This window comes from Herpailurus yagouaroundi, unplaced genomic scaffold (genome assembly GCF_014898765.1).
Source record: "Herpailurus yagouaroundi ecotype Mexico unplaced genomic scaffold, PumYag 182, whole genome shotgun sequence".
In the NCBI taxonomy this organism is placed as follows: Eukaryota; Metazoa; Chordata; class Mammalia; order Carnivora; family Felidae; genus Herpailurus; species Herpailurus yagouaroundi.
Window position 1 is genome coordinate 50,524,795 of NW_024412413.1, and position 17,364 is coordinate 50,542,158.

The window sequence follows — 17,364 nt, forward strand, 5'->3', positions numbered from 1 at the left end:
CATATCTACTGTGGCTCTTCACAGTATTATTGTCACGGATGACATTATTTGTCAAGGAGTGCTCTGGGGCTATATGATGATATCCAGATATTAGTTTTTCTTATTATTGTTATTTTATTGTAACTATTATTATCTTATTACTTTTGTTTATTATTGCCACATACTTCAATGGTCCCGCCTTTCTAAAGTAGATGGAGGGTAGGATGAATGAGTGCCAGGGACAGGCATCTATCCTTATAAGACTTTGTAAGACCATTGGGAGCTTTTAAATTTAGCAATGTGAACGTATTTTCAGTAGGGAAGTCTCTTAGTTAGCTTTGCCTTCAAAAAAGAGAATTTTTACTGCAGGGGAGGTGGAGAATGGGGGGAGGTTGTAATTGGACTTGAGGAGTAAGCAGAAATTGAAAACTAGAAGTCATTCCAGATATTGATCATTGTTAATTTGTCAGTCCAAATGCACATTGTTTCACTTTTAAAGGCAGTAATTTTATTCTGTTTATTATGAGCATTGTTACTGTAAAAGCCTCTATTTATATGATTTAAGGATAATCTTTTGTCTTTCCAAAATTATTCTATATCAAGGCCCATATTCAGTTATGAAATTAGCTCTCAGCTTCATTTACTTCTTTAAAAAAATTTTTTAAGTTTATTTATTTATTTTGAGATAGTGACAGTGCAGGTGGGAGAGGGGCAGAGAGAAAGGAGACAGAAAATCCAGGCAGAAAATCCAATCCATGCTGCCAACACAGAGCCCGATCGGAACTTGAACCCATGACATCATGAGATCATGACCTGAGCCAAAATCAGGAGTCAGACACTTAACCGACTGAGCCACCCAAGCGCCCCTTACTTGAGTTTGAAATAATCCACACTCAAATATTAATAATATGTTGTGGTGTACACACACACACACATTTAATATTTGTGTAGAGGAGGTAGCAAACAAACTCTAAACCTTGCAAATAAGAATAATCTCACTTCCGGTATTGCTTCATCATCATTCAGAAAGGTCCATTTTTCGGTATTACGAGATCCAAATTAGTGTCAGGCATGTGTAGAGTGCATATGGTGAAGCACACGCCAGCATTCTGTTCTTCAGCCTCCTCCCCCCTAATTTTCACGTGCTGACGTAAGAAAGAGAGCCTGGCCTTCGGGAGTCAGGGACAGCCGGGTTTGAATCCCAGTTTTGCCACCTGTCAGCTGTGTGACCTTGTAAAAGTTCCTTCGCCTCTGTGACCCTTGGACTTTTTCATGTCGTGTCAGGAGGTTGTTGGGCGCATTAAATAAAGAGTATGTTTCAGTAGCAGGGCTGTCGAAGGCCTATTTTAGCTACACTGTGCCCCCACCCCCACCCAGGGTTCTGTCTCCAACTTTTCCGACAGTGTCCTTCTTGCTTTAAAATGCAGACCCCCTTTCCCAGGGAGTTAGGAGGAAGTAAAAATTGTTCCGGGTTGGAACTCAAGTCATCTTCTCAGGATTCACTTTGGTAACAAAAATGCTATCAGGCGAATTTTGCATAGATTTGACACATAACGTATTGGGGGGATTTTAAATTTAGAGTCTCATACCATAGCTTTAATTTTCTCTAGCCAGGGCACTTAAATCTCCATTTCCCCACTTCCTCGTAATTTTGTCCACTCCAGATAATAGGGTCAGTTCCATGTTAACTCACCGTTCATCCACTTAAAGTGTTAGTCTTTCAGAGTTTTTCTCCTTTTCTCTCCAGTGGAGCCCGGGTGGCAGAGTGGGACGTAGATTATGCAACCTTGAAGGTTTGAGGGGAGGCGGTGGCTGGCTTATCAGCTGTCTTCTCCTTCTCCCTGCCTTCTCTGAGACGTCTTGTCCTACCTGCTCTTTGGGCACTAGCTTCTACTCTCACTTCATCTGCTACTGAAGTGTCCCTGATCTTAGCACAATCCGTACCTGGAGGTCTTTTTCTGCTGACTTGGCCATCACTTTGGCTTTTTCCTTGCTATTTTCTCTCTCAGATTCAGCCCCACCGACATAAAATCCTGGCTTTGGTTTATCCACAGACTTCGCTACAGGTTCTTCTTGTCTGGGGCCACACATGTAGGAGAACACATTTGCTGGCAATTCATAGCCACCCTCTATGCCCCTTTCAAGGGCCCATGGGGATTTTCCAGGTCTTCTCCATCCCCCATTGGTGCCAAGAGGAACTGGTATGGAGGGAAGGTGGGGGAGCTAGTCGTCTCTGTAGGAATGTGCCCGCTGGCATTTCTCTGTCGCAGCCTTCTTGAGTGGTGTGGGTACCATTGAAAGTTTTAGTTGAAAACGGACCATGAGTGTCTTCTGCTTTGGGATGCTCAGTTTCTCTGAAGAGTTCCTGGGGTTTTGATCTCAGTGGGCAGATCTGTTGGCTCATTGTAGAATTGTATACTCAATTCTGTAAGCTAACTTTGATATTTAAAGCATATCTTTGGAGTCCAGGGAAAACCCCTAAGTACCCAGATTTTACAAGGGAAAATCAAGGTGTTCATGCTCTGTTTTAAAACAGGTCTACTTTGAAATCCAAGAATGGCAATGGCTTCTTTTTACTACTTCCTGGCCCTGCCCTCTACTTTATGCCTCAGCTTCGAAGAGTAGAGGACTTTGAGGCAACAAGAATTGCTACGAGTGATGCCTATTTTAGAAGATACTTCAAAATCTTATTCTTCCACCTGCACAAGTTGTATTTTACTTTTTGTCCTTTTATTTTCTGTTTTGTATTTCATTTTTTCCCCCCTCCTTTCCTCTTTGGTTTAAGAAATTGTGCATCAGATATTCATTGGGTAGTGTAGAATTCATTGAATTCAAGACTAAGCTTGATCTATCTCTTTTTATAATCCATTTATAATTCTTGTGTCTTAAGGCTTTTGTTTCTTACAACTTTTGCATTTCATGATCATCCATTTCCAACTGGTGTCAACTCTGCTGAATAATAATATGTTAAGCTGCATTAACCTCTCTTCTTATTTCTATGTATTTTGATTCTAATTCTTCTAAAAGACATTTATCACTTATCATAAGACAATTCTAGAAAGCAGGAGTCTTCCTTTCTAGTCTTAGCCTTCTTTACCAATTATAGATCCTCACTGATATGCTTTATATTATTATTAGAGGCTAGAGAGAGGCAATTTCTCAAACAGCTCTCTGTTCCCTTGTGGCTGACAAGAGTTCTGATACATCAGTGGGAGGTGCGGATCTCTGCTCCCTCTTGTAAGCAAAAGTGCTAAGTGGTCTCACTTAAATTATTAACAAAATACATAGGTCAAGCATGCAGCTTTTTGTCCTGCTTTTCCCCATTTCTCTACTCTGAAAAGGGCTATTGTAATGTTGCACAAAAGGCATTCATACATGGTTTGAGTTAAAAACCTGATCGGTTTGTTGCCAGAATGTGTTGTAGAGTTAACATTTCGTAATTGTATATATATATTTTTCTGTTCACACAGGTACATTTGAGTGATCAACATCAGTGATAATAATAGTGGCCACCATCTGTGCACCGTGCCAGGCATTATGCCGATGACTTTGCATGCTTTGTCTTGTTCGATATTCACAATCCGGTGAGGTAGATATCCATTTTGTAGATGGAGAATGGGAAATCTAGAGGAGTTGGCCGAGGTCACAAAGCTGGAAGGTGACCGAGCTCACACCCAGTCTGCCCTTTTTCCCACCATGTAATACAGTATATGAACTGGGACATCTTTCAAAGTTATATGGGTCACTGTTGCTGTTTACATTGGATGACAGGTACAAACCAGTTTTTCCATGCAGACAGGACAAATGTTTACCCTAACTGTAAACTCTCTTGGTGGAGAGCTTTGAATCATTGAGACAGTAAAGGGAGACTCTGGAACCTTTTCCAACCTCCTTCCCCCAAGTGGGAAAGTGCTTGATCCTAAGCAGACTCAGTTTTTGCTCAAAGGAGGCCCCTTTCCATGCATGTGCCCACTAATGATGCAAACCATGTAAATATGGTCAGGGCGGTGCCCCTGTCCCGCTATGTTTGCATTAATGGAGTTTCAGTTTCTGTGTGCAGCATACATTTGTTGAGCACTTAACATGGGTGGGGTATTTTGATGGGTAGTGAGAAAATGATACTGTCCATGGCCTCAGGGAATTTGTAATCTAGCATGGAGACAAAAGCCAACAACTGTGGAATACGGTGAGCAGAGCCATGAAGGGAAGGAGGAGAGCACTCATGCGGTGGGACTGAGACTGGAGGAGTCCATTTGGAGTAGATGAGGAGAGCCCCTGGAGGAGAATGGTGTGATGGGTTTTCATGTGGAGAATGCTGTGAGGGGCAGAGACAGAAGGGACAGGATGAACAGGAAATGGTGGTTTCAGTCATCCAAGGGCCAGATGAGAAAGGCCAGGCCAGTGAGGATGGGATGGAGAAAAGAGAAATGAAGGACACCGTGGGGGCGGTGGGGGGGGGGGGGGGCGGTGGTGGTGGTAGTGGAAGGGAAATGAAGGACACAAATAATATGGCGATTGGTGGGATGGAAGGGGAGAGAGGAAAAGATCCTTCCTCCCAGCTTTTGTTTCTTCCCTTGCTTATGTGTTTGTCTCCACTGTAGGAGTTTCCTTAGTTATGACCCTGGCAGAGGACGACAGAGTAGAACAGTATTTAAAATGGCCTTAGATTCCTTGTCAGTGAAATAGAGATAATTATCCTTCCAGCCCACGTGGCTGTTGGGAAGCCCAAATGAGAGCGTGAGGAGGGTGCGTTTGATACTGAAAAGCAAAATATAAAATAAGAAGGATATTATTGTGATTAGTGTTGATGATTCTAATATTCATTCTGGGTTTATCTTGAAAAATAAAATGATGGTAGTGGTCGTGCTGGTAATAGCAGTTACTATTTTTCCTTGGCGCTTAATACATTCCTGACACTGTTCCCAATGCTTTCGTAGACACATAGGCTAAGTAATTCTCATAATAACTTTACAGACCCAAACGGAGGCACAGAGAAGTTAGGCAGTTACTCAAGGTCACAGCTGTTCAGTAACCTAAAATGGGTTTGGGTTGAGATCCATCTGCTCCTCTTACTTTTTCTCCTGTGCCACTGTTGTCAGACCCGGAGTACAGTGTAGACCTTCATTTGCATGCAGGTTTTCTCTGGTGACTTTGAGGTGTCCTGCCAGTGGACACTGCCCGGCCTGCCAGTTTCCAGGTGTAGTTCCCTTTTCCACTTACTATTAACACACCGCCGGCTCAGGCGCTCTAATGTCAGCACTGCCAGCAGAGTGGCCTTGTAAGCGATGGCAGACTATGTTTCCACAGGGGGTGCAGGCCATAGGGCCCAAGGTTCAGGTCTCTGATGAGTGTTTGGTGATGAGGCTCCATGCCAGTTCTTTCCGGGTGCCTCCAGAGGAAATAAAAGTGCTTATGCATGCAATGGAAGGCATGAGGAGGAGGAGGAGGGGGGGAGCAGGGGGAGGAGGGAGAAAAGGGGGCAAAGGAGGCAAGTGTACATAGGAAAAGTAAAAACAGACAGAGGAAGAGAAGCAAAAAGTCAACTAATAGAGACTGGAAATCCGAATTAGATACTCCTTGACTGTTCGAGTGGATGAATGAGTGAAAGGACCTCTTTGAGAACCTGCTGTGTATCAAGCACCCTGTTAGGCTTTCTAATGATCAGTTATCTCAGTTACTCCAGACGACTACTCCAGTCTTTGTTGAACAAAATGCCGGTGTCTGACCATTTTGTTATAGCCGTGTTCTTATACGCCTTTTATGTCCAACAGCCATCAGCCACACATTGCAATGTCAAGTTTTTCTTCTTGCTGGGTCCAAGAGTTTTTGAGGAGACAACTATGCTGGGGATTTTTCAAGCTGCTCAGTCTTCCACAGCTTTGTGCTTGACCCTTTTTCCCTGCTTTGTAAAAATGTCTGTGGCTTTCATTTCTGCCATCCTTTGGATTCTTTTAACAAGACCTTCGAAAGTTGTAAAGCTCGATGGTGCGTGTGATGGATGGTCCGGCAAAGGTAGTAAAAAAAAAAAAAAAAAAGTTCTCTATCGATGCAGGCTTCCAGTTAGGGAATGAGTAAGTCCCAGGAATAAAAGGCATAGCGTAGGGAATATAGTCTGTGATATTGTAATAGCGTTGTATGGTAACAGATAATATCTGCCCTTGTGATGAGCATAGCATAGCCTATAGAGATGTTGAATCACTATGCTGTATACCTGAAACTAATGTAACATTGTATGTCAACTATACTAAAAAAAAAATAAATAAGTGAATACAGATATGTCGTACGCTTGCAATATCTATAATATCGTATGTCAACTTTACTTCAGTAATAAAGAGGTGAATATAGAAGGAAAAAAGTTACTCATCCATACCAGGTCCTATGAAGGAAAAAGTGAATAATGGGTTAAGTGGAGCTCTCAAGTTATAAAAGTCACAATTATATATGCGTGTAATTTTTAGCATAGAGATTTATTAATTTGCATTCAGATCATTAGAGCTAATTAGCAGCTTCAGCTTCTCCAACTATGCTCTAAGAAGTTTACCCCTTACTTTCCTTGTGAGCCCCAGAGCACATCTTTACAGACTAAGGCTTAAAACTGACTGCTGGTATTAGCGTTCAGAAAAAGGGAGTTCTGTGCTGCGGCTCTCTTGCCCCACTACCATACACAAGAGCTTCTGCTTCTTTTTTTTTTTTTTTTTTTTTGTTCTACTCATTGGGTTCTTTTTTGTTTTTGTTTTTGTTTTTTAAAGGAAGTCTATTTGCTGTTCATCAGATAGCCCATTTGGAGTAATATCTGCAGGAATTAGTAAACGAAGGGAAAAGAAATGAAATGGTCTTCCGTTTCCCACTTACATGTTATTTGCAGGAAAGGAAAAGAACAGAAGAAGAGCAGGAATAATGCTTGAAAACCTGACTTCTCGTATTAGGCTACAGGTGAGAATTGGAGATGTTCTTCTCATTCCCCTCACCTCTTACTTGGAAATGGTGCCTGTAGGGAACACATATTGAGTGAACCTTAAGAAACATTAACGAAAATCTATTTAATTTTTAAGGTACAGTCAGTTAATCAGCACAACGTTCTTTTGAGATTCACTTGGCTAATCTTTGGCTCCTACAAATTAGTTACATGTATTCTGCCATGTTCCCACTACTTATTGTCCATGGCTGGCATTTTCTTCCTGTTACTTCTGCTCGATTCTAATTACCATATAAACTCTTTGAGTTGGAAGCAATATAGCCTATGTTCTTTATTACTACTAGCATTGAATCCTTACAAAGAATTTAAAAATTAGTCCGGAATCCATCATGCCCACCGTGGTTGTCGTTATTCCCTGGTTATTCCTGCAACCTCTTTGCTTCCGTTCCTAAACGGTCGAGAATGGATCAGAATCTCCCAACTGTGATGTTGATCGACGTGTGCGCTGACCGATAAACTCAACGTCAAGGCACTTTACCTTCACTACATCCTCCGTTTTGTCAGGATGCATTTATGTTGGATCCCCTGTTAATTTCCTGTCAGTTTAATTAACGTGAATATTTCTGATGTTCTCTCTCCTAAAGCTTTCATCTGCCCCCACCTTCCCTTCTCTTAGCAGATGATGTTATATCCACAATTTTAGAAAATGTGAGGTTCTTGGGCTTCATCTGCCCCATCTCTTGCACACTGAATTTGCTCTCAATTTCATCCATCCTTAGCTCCTTCCTTACGTTTGCATGGCTGACCATGCCCTTCATAAGCTGGCCTCTGCTAACTGCTCCAGCTTCATCTTTTGCAAATACTTACGGTCCCTTCTTCTCTCCATATTAACCATTTATTTGCATGTCTTCAAGCAAGCCATGGTTAAACATCTCCGATACTGCAAATAGACCCCTCAGCCTCTGCTCAATCAGTTTCCCTCTTCGTCTCTGAAGTTGTCTCTGAAGTCTGCGTTTTAGACAGGCCTTCTACAGGTTCCCATGCCCTGTGTGTATGTCTTTATTAGAGTACTAATCACACCGTATTCCAATTACCCGTAAGCTGTCTTATCTACTCTTATAATGCAACATCTGGAATGAAACCTGGCACATAAGCTTCAAGAAATATGCTTTGAAAGTTGAACATTGAAAAAAATGAATGAATGAATGAATGAGTGAGTGAATCTTATAACTAGTTGCTGTTCAGTCCATTTTGCCTTGACACCACCTCTTAACTCTGTTGCTATCTTTCTCAGCCTTCCTTCATGTTCAGTTTCCTCCAGCTCAAGCTTTTATTTGTTGTTGGAGAGGCAGTTTTGTTCACTGGTTTTGAGTAGAGTCTTTGGAACTTGGCTGCCTTGGTTTGGAGACTGTATGGGTTGGTTTGCTAGCTGTATGGCCTCGTCCAAATTACCTAGCCTCTGTGTCCCATTTATGTTTTGTTACCTGTAAGTGGAAGATAGTAGCAAGACCATCTTCCACACGGTGGTTGTATGGATTGGTTGAGGTAGTTCCTGTGTATCACATAGTGCCTGGTACATAGCAAATGGTAATCATAATAATGTAATTACACAGGAATTATTTTAATTATTCCTAGTGTCCACATTCACAATGGTCTTATTTTTTGTGAACTATTTCAGACTGCAAATAGGAATAGAGATCAATATAGCAAACTCACTACTGGTTTAAAAAAGAAAACAAAGAGGGACACCTGGGTGGCTCAGTCGGTTGAGCGTCTGACTGCAGCTCAGGTCATGGGTTCGAGCCCTGCATCAGGCTCTGTCTGACAGCTCAGAGCCTGGAGCCTGCATCGGATTCTGTGTCTCCCTCTCTCTCTGCCCCTCCCCTGCTTGTGTTCTGTCTCTCTCAAAAATAAATAAATACATATTTTTTAAAAAAGAAGGAAAACAGAGATAGTAAAATCCACTTGAAGACCCTTTCCTATATCACCTTCCTTCTTGCTTCCTTCCTTTTCTCTCTTCTTCCATCTCAAAGGTAACCACTGACATATATTTGCCATTTGGCATTTGTAGGCATGGTTTTATACATTGCTATATAGCTAGAAATCATGAATACTATACGATGTGCAATGCAATCTGCCGCTTCTTTAGTTACCCACTCCTCAGTGCACTCCTAAATCAGTAAGCCATATTGTTTCTGGAGTTATCACCCCAAAATGTAAATCAGATTCCGTAAATTGTTCACAGTCTCTCTTCTTTAAGGGACTTTTTCAAGAACAGTTTTATTTTACAACCAAATTGAGAGGAAGGTACAGAGACTTCCCATATACTTCTTGCTCCCACCCATGCAGAGCCTTGCCCATTATCAACATCATTCACCAGAATGGTACATTCTTACCAAAACAATGAACCTACATTTAGTATCATAATCACCTAAAGTCCATAGTTTGCCTTAGAGTAACTACGCTTGGCACATACTATGGGCTTGGACAAATGTCTAATGACATATACCGATCATTATAATATCCTACAGAATATTTTCACCGCTCTAAAAATCCTCTGTACTCTGCCTATTCCTCTCTCTTCCTCCACCCCCACCAGCAACCACAGATCTCTTTACTATCTCCATAGTTCTGCCTTTTCCATCATGTCATGTAGTTGGAATCCTACAGTCGGTAGCCTTTTCCAGTTGGCTTCTTTCACTTAGTAATACACATTGAAGTTAACTTTATGTCTTCTCATGGCTTAGTAGCTCGTTTCTTTACGGTGCTGAATAATGTTCCATTATCTGATGCGTGACAATTTATTTATGCATGCAGCTACTGAATAAAGGATGCCTTAGTTGCTTTCAAATTTTGGCAACTATGAATAGAGCTGCTATAAACATCTGTGAATGGGTTTTTGTGTGGACATAAGTTTTTATTCCTATGGGTAAATACCAAGGAGTGTGATTGTTGGATCATATGGTTAACAGTATGTATAGTTTTGTGAGAAACTGCCAAACCGTATTCCAAAGTGGCTGTACCATTTTGCATTCCCAACAACAACAGTTCCCATTGCTCCACATCCTTGTCAGCGTTTGGTGTTGCCGGTGTTCCAGATTTTGGCCATTCTTTTTTTTTTTTTTTTTTTTTTTTAATTTTTTTTTTCCAACGTTTATTTATTTTTGGGACAGAGAGAGACAGAGCATGAACGGGGGAGGGGCAGAGAGAGAGGGAGACACAGAATCGGAAACAGGCTCCAGGCTCTGAGCCATCAGCCCAGAGCCTGATGCGGGGCTCGAACCCACGGGCCGCGAGATCGTGACCTGGCTGAAGTCGGACGCTTAACCGACTGCGCCACTCAGGCGCTACCAGATTTTGGCCATTCTAATTAGAGTGTGGTGGTCATGATCTGTTCTTGAGTCCCCATTCCATATATTCTCACCTCCTACAAGCCGCTGTTGGAGCACCACCTTCTCAGTGAGCCCTGGACCTTCTGAACTGGAAGTTCCCAAGTCCTCTTCCCTTCTTCCTTTGTCTCCACGATACTTCTCAGCCTCTGACTTACTATATATTCTTTCTTATTTTTCTCTAACTATGTAATCTCCATGAGGTTTTCATCTGCCTTGTTTTCTGGTGTATCTCTGCTCTCTAAAACAGAGTCAGATACATAGAAGGTGCTCTGTATAATGAATGTTGAATATACAGAATCCTCAACCTGGATTTCAAAGATAGCTTTATTTTGGCCCTCTCCAGTGTCCCTTTTCTACCGTAATACCATCACTCCATTGTGCCCTATGCCTTCTCCTCTCCCAGGCCTTGGTTCAAGCTGTGTCCTGTGTCTGGGCTCCCTCCCCACTCCTGCTCATTTCTACTTATCGAAGCTTTTCTTCTCCCTAAAGCTCAGTTCAAATCCTACCCCATCCAAGAAGCCTTCTCAGATTCCTCCAGCTGAAATGAATTTTTTCCTCTCGTGGGCTCCTTTAGCACTTTGTGCTTCTCGTAACTGTTTTTTGTCTTCCTCACTTCAGATTTATTTATATGTGTGTGTCCGGCAGGAATGTGGAATGTAGGAATCTCCTCATTTCCATCGCCCTCCCTCACACCCAGCGCAGTGCTCCGCCCATCTGTTCAGCGGGTGCTCAGTAAATGTTTAGTCAGCTGAACCTGAAGGTGAGAAGGGACCTCAGAAAGGCCATTCATATCCCTCTGAAAATAGTTCTGAAGTCTTGTTTAATGATTGTTTGACTAAGGGAACTTTCCAGATGGCAAGGCACTGAGGAAACTTTAAACTCTTCTTCATTTACAATGTGATACTTCATTGTAATCCTCTGAGTATTTCCATAATGTTGGCCCACAGTGCAGAGTAATCAAATTACTTTAATTCCACATCATTTCTCTCATTTGCCATTCATTGTTTCTGTTGCTATTCCGTTCACTCACTCTTTCACATATTTTTTTGATTTAAAATCATTTTATGAGCATAGTCTCATTTCATTTTCTAATCTGACTGACTCTGCCAGGTATGATTTTGTGTGGGTTAAGAGGAAAGGCTGGATATGCAGGAGTGGATGTGGAATGCCATTTTCTGCCGCCTAGACTACGAAAGGCAGTTCCCCTTATATAAATTTGCAAATCAGAGAATTTCCAGAAATATAAATTGTGTGTCCTTTGAGCAGTAATGCTAAGTAAGAGGGAGTGTGCAGTTTACTTTTGATTTTGACTGTAGTCACGTTTGTAGAGGAAATCACTGCTTATGGCTTTATTTAATAGGATGAAGTAGAATTTTAAGTAGAATTTATCTAGGTGGGACCCTAGATACCACTCAGTCCAGAATTTCTGTAGGCTGTCACAACCACTGTACCCTTTTTTGGCAAAAATTTAGTAACAACAATTTTGTGACTTAAAATAAATTTCACCAACCATATAATCAACTCAAATATATTTAAAAAAAAATCAATATCACACCCTGACTGAAATGTAAAGGAAAAATAAAAAGAATAATTAATTACATATGTATATAAAATTAAATGTATGTATATAAAGTTATATATGTGTACTTAAAGTTTATATAATTTATATACAAATTGTGTTTATGATGTATAAAAATTACATATGCCTCAGTATCAATATATAAACGCTTGAGCATGACTTCTCTGGAAGACATATAGAAGTAGTCAGATGCTTGCACCTGTTCCATAGAATCATCATAAATGGAACAGCCACACATGCTGTCAGATCAAATACCATAATTGGCTTCATATCAATAGTATAATTTTCCTAGATGGTGTACCATTATTGATAAAGTTCAAAACGAAGCAAGATTCACTCACACATACCCAGTCACCCACACATACATACATGGTAGCTGCATTCCTGGAAAATTCATTGTGTATTAAAATAGCAAAATACTTGGTGTTTACGTGTGAAAAAAGAGTTAATGTACAGATTCAAAGTTATAAAAAGGGTTTATCTAACATCTGAATGTCTGTTGGAGCATTTGCAAGATCAAGCAGAACATAAGACAGTTTTCCTGTTAGTGGAATTGCCCACTCATTACAACCCCGGTGACTGACTCTTGCCCACCAAATGCCCAGAAGAGTGGTCCGCAATCATTGTGATCTCACCTCCCCATAAATGTCCAGGTTTTTCCCCTGAACAGTTGGTGCCAACCAGTTGCAAATCTCTAGGTTAGTCCTGCCACCAGTGAGGCATTTGAGAACCAGGAAGTTTCATTTACCTGAAACGAGTCACATAATACCTTGTTAAGCTTCATGTAGCCCATGAGCTGCCTGGCAGCTTTGCTCTGTCGGTAGCTCCTGTGTCCATCATACATATTGTCAGAAATATTAGACAGATGATCATTATGAGGGAATGTGAAATCAGACTGTTGGCAGTTTGAACCTACCACTTACAAGGCTTAGGCAAATAATTTGTGCTAGTTAACCTGTTGTGGCCTCACTTTCTTCAAGAGTCGACCATAGGCAATAATAAAACTTAACTCAGAGTTGTTTTGAGGAATAAATTAGAAAATGTATATAAGATACTTGTATGTAAGATAAGAGTAGCCATTTGGTAAAGAATAGCTGTGGTGGGGGGGGGTGTTGGTGGTGACGACGATGTTGATAATGACAACAATGATGACAACAGGGACAGTGATAAAGAATTACACGTGATATAAAAATGTTCTTTATCCTTGATTTTCTAACTTAACTAGATTTTTTTCTAAATAAGCTAGATAGCTTATTTTCTTTTTATTTTAGCTGATGCTTATGATCCCTTTTGTAGATTTCTTTGTTTTAAGTTAAATATCATCCTTTTCCTTTGAGCTAATAATATAATTTAAATTGCGTAGCCATTGAAATCTTTTCTTCACTGAGATTTGTATCTGTGACTTTAAATGAAGTTACACTAATAAAATCCTTTTTTGCATTAGTAGAGAATAAATATCTAATCTTACTGCACCACTATTTTTGAAAAAAGATCTTTCCCTTCACTTTTGCAGAGGCCATATTCCCAGAACTTAGCTGCTGTAATGATTTCTTTAGTAGCACACAAATTCTGTATTAATCTCTCAGCAGTTTTCTCAGTTAAGTGCATTTTTATGCTTGGCAGCATTAGGGTAGTCTAGGAAAATTAGTTTTCTTTTCTTATTACTTTTTCTGTTTAATTTGTAACCGGTTAAAATACCACAATATGATGGATGATTGATCCTAGTAAAACTGCAAAGTTAAGGGATAATTGGCAGACTTCGGTTAAGCAATGAAGTCTTCTACTACCTTTCAAGAGCCTTTAAGACAACCGCATTATTAAAATGTACATGCCAGCAAAATTCTGGATGTGCCTAGAATTTAATTACTGACTAACCACAATCCCAGGGTTTTATTTTTATGGTGAATGTGTTAATGTTTATAATGCAGCCTGTGAAATGGGTGAGCCCTTGCAATCATAGAGAACTTGTATAAAAATGGAATTTTGCAGTTAGATGACTACATTCTGGTCACTTCCTGTTCTTTTAACACATCAGTGCAACACTTCTGATTGATCAGACCAATCAAGAACCATTCCTGGAAATCTAGCTCAATTTACATAGTTTGCTGGTAGAAATTAAATCCTTTCTGGTGATGGCAATGTAGGATTTGAGCCAATTATTTTCTAAAGAAGCTGAGGTCCCATTTTGTAACAATGTGGATATTACCATCTTTATTTTTAGGATGAGATTGATTCATGAGATAATGAATGAACAAGACAAGGAGACCTAAGATCCAAACCTATCCTATCATTCTTTCATTTATTCAATCAATCATTGTATCATTTTACAAATGTTTATTGAATGCTACTCTGTATGAGGCACTATGTTAGGTGCAGGAAATATATAGTATAGACATAGTTCCTGTCTTCATGGATTTGACTTTGTAGCATAGAGACAAGGTATGTATGCATGAAGTGTAATACCTTAAAATATGAATATGATGATTATCTCATGGAATGTCAGCCATCAGAAGTTAAAAATTGAAGATCCTAGCCAAATATTTAAAAAGTCAGTATTGTAGTATGAACTATGTGTACATGGAAGTAATGTGCAATCATAAAATTCTTGCCTATAGGCGGTTGTTGAACAAACACTACATAAATGTACTGAACTGGGCATCAATGGGTAAGACTTAAGCCCTAGACTTGAGGAACAAATACACATGACATTTTAAAAATGGTGGATATATTTTCTTCTGGAAAGGTTTGATACATTAAGAGTAATCGCTCTCAGGTGTTGTCTTTGCAATCAGCCAGTCAAAGCTTTTACATTTACCGAGAGAATAACTGATGAGCCTGTATCTTGAAACAGCATAGTTCTCCCCCAGAATACATACTGACAAGGAGAAATGTCCTTCAAGAATCTTAAGAGACTCTTTGTGGCAGAACATTTTTTTTTTTTTTTTTTTTTGTGTCTAGAAGGGAGTTAGGAAAGATTTCAGTGCATCCTTTGGCAGTGGTGTTAAAATGTAGAGAAATGTAATTGAATTTTTCAGTGAAAAACTCAGTTGCAATGATCTGCTCAGTGAGTCTGATATAAATTATCGTGCCATTATCAACACCATCTTCCATCTATAAAACTAAAGGAAATACCTGAGCATCACAAAATTCCTTTTATCATCAAAAGGACTTTATATTCATGACATTTCTGTGAAAGCAAAACAAGATTTTTCAAGGGATCTTTAACTGTTTTGCAGAGGAACCATAGCACCAGGGACTTATGATAAGCTGGAAGAAAACACAAACTATGTATGAATTTGGACTACTTAGATATTTTAGTATTCAGAATATAGGTAGTCACCAGATTCTTCCAGACAAGTATTCCATACTCAAATTATGTACTGATGGGTGAAAAATAGAAAGCAAAATTGAGAAAGTCAACTTATCCTTTTGGGATTGATGCCAGATAAAGAGTATTAAAATGACATCAAACCTCAAAGTACCCCAGCAGTTTAAATGTCTGATTGTGACTCCTAGACATCCTTTAATCAACACTTAGATTCTAAATCCATTTTCCCAACATCACCGTGGCAGATTTTATTTTCCAAAAACGGATGCAACAACACCTGTTATCCCACATGCTCTTCTACGGTGTGGCTTTGCCACTTCCCCATTAGGAGATGGAGTCTAATTCTCCTCCCCTTGCTTCTGGGCAGGCTCGTGACTGCTTTGGCCAGTGGAGTATGCTGGAATTAACCATAGGGTATACATCTTCCAAGATGCTCCATGAAAGCCAATGTACCATCATCCCCTTTGTTTATAATTCCACTGACAAGTGACAAGTCTGATTACCCTGAGGCAGTATTTTGTAAGGGAGCAAAGACCTCCAGTCAGTAGTCCTAGTCCTTGCATAGGTCAGGCTAAGCAACAGAGATGATCAAGGGAAAGGGGGCCTCCAGAGGATTCCAACTCCCAGTCATGAGTCACTCTTCAGTTCTTCCTAGCAGAGGCTCCAGATCTTAGAAGAGAAAGGAGACATCTCCTCTAGGCCCTTTCCAAATTCTTGACCCACTGTATCTGTGAGCATAGCAAAACTGTTGTTGTTTTAAGATACGAAATTTTGAGGTACTTTATTTTGTAGTATAATTAGAAAAATCATTGATAAGGTAAACTTGACATTACAATGGCAAAGCATTATTGTCCATTGCAAAGGCCTAAACAAAGTCTTTCTGTCTCTGTAGAAGCAATATTTATTGAAAAATATGGAGAAGAAATTTGTACATTTAGGGTCGACATAATTGTATCAACTGCCATTTTTAAATAACATTTATTATGTTTATATTTATAACATTATTCTTAAGTAACATTTAAATAACAAATATAAATGACATTTATATTCTAAATATATATGGCACAAAAACAGACACATAGACCAATGGAATAGAATAGAAACCCCAGAACTAGACCCACAAACGTATGGCCAACTCATCTTTGACAAAGCAGGAAAGAACATCCAATGGAAAAAAGACAGTCTCTTTAACAAATGGTGCTGGGAGAACTGGACAGCAACATGCAGAAGGTTGAAACTAGACCACTTTCTCACACCATTCACAAAAATAAACTCAAAATGGATAAAGGACCTGAATGTGAGAAAGGAAACCATCAAAACCTTAGAGGAGAAAGCAGGAAAAGACCTCTCTGACCTCAGCCGTAGCAATCTCTTACTCGACACATCCCCAAAGGCAAGGGAATTAAAAGCAAAAGTGAATTACTGGGACCTTATGAAGATAAAAAGCTTCTGCACAGCAAAGGAAACAACCAACAAAACTAAAAGGCAACCAACAGAATGGGAAAAGATATTTGCAAATGACATATCGGACAAAGGGCTAGTATCCAAAATCTATAAAGAGCTCACCAAACTCCACACCCGAAAAGCAAATAACCCAGTGAAGAAATGGGCAGAAAACATGAATAGACACTTCTCTAAAGAAGACATCCGGATGGCCAACAGGTACATGAAAAGATGTTCAGCGTCGCTCCTTATCAGGGAAATACAAATCAAACCCACACTCAGATATCACCTCACGTCAGTCAGAGTGGCCAAAATGAACAAATCAGGAGACTATAGATGCTGGAGAGGATGTGGAGAAACGGGAACCCTCTTGCACTGTTGGTGGGAATGCAAATTGGTGCAGCCGCTCTGGAAAGCAGTGTGGAGGTTCCTCAGAAAATTAAAAATAGACCTATCCTATGACCCAGCAATAGCACTGCTAGGAATTTATCCAAGGGACACAGGAGTACTGATGCATAGGGGCACTTGTACCCCAATGTTCATAGCAGCACTCTCAACAATAGCCAAATTATGGAAAGAGCCTAAATGTCCATCAACTGATGAATGGATAAAGAAATTGTGGTTTATATACACTATGGAATACTACGTGGCAATGAGAAAAAATGAAATATGGCCTTTTGTAGCAACGTGGATGGAACTGGAGAGTGTGATGCTAAGTGAAATAAGT

General features: G+C 40.0%; 1 long non-coding RNA gene across 1 annotated transcript in view; it reads right to left on the bottom strand.

Annotated features, from left to right (window-relative positions):
- Nucleotides 1-14,203: 14,203 nt before the first annotated feature.
- The window catches only part of LOC121040795 (uncharacterized), a 5,347-nt gene continuing 2,186 nt past the window's right edge, over nucleotides 14,204-17,364 (bottom strand). The window contains exon 2 of the long non-coding RNA XR_005795448.1: nucleotides 14,204-15,863. This is a non-coding gene — a long non-coding RNA (uncharacterized LOC121040795). The remainder of the gene's footprint in view (nucleotides 15,864-17,364) is intronic.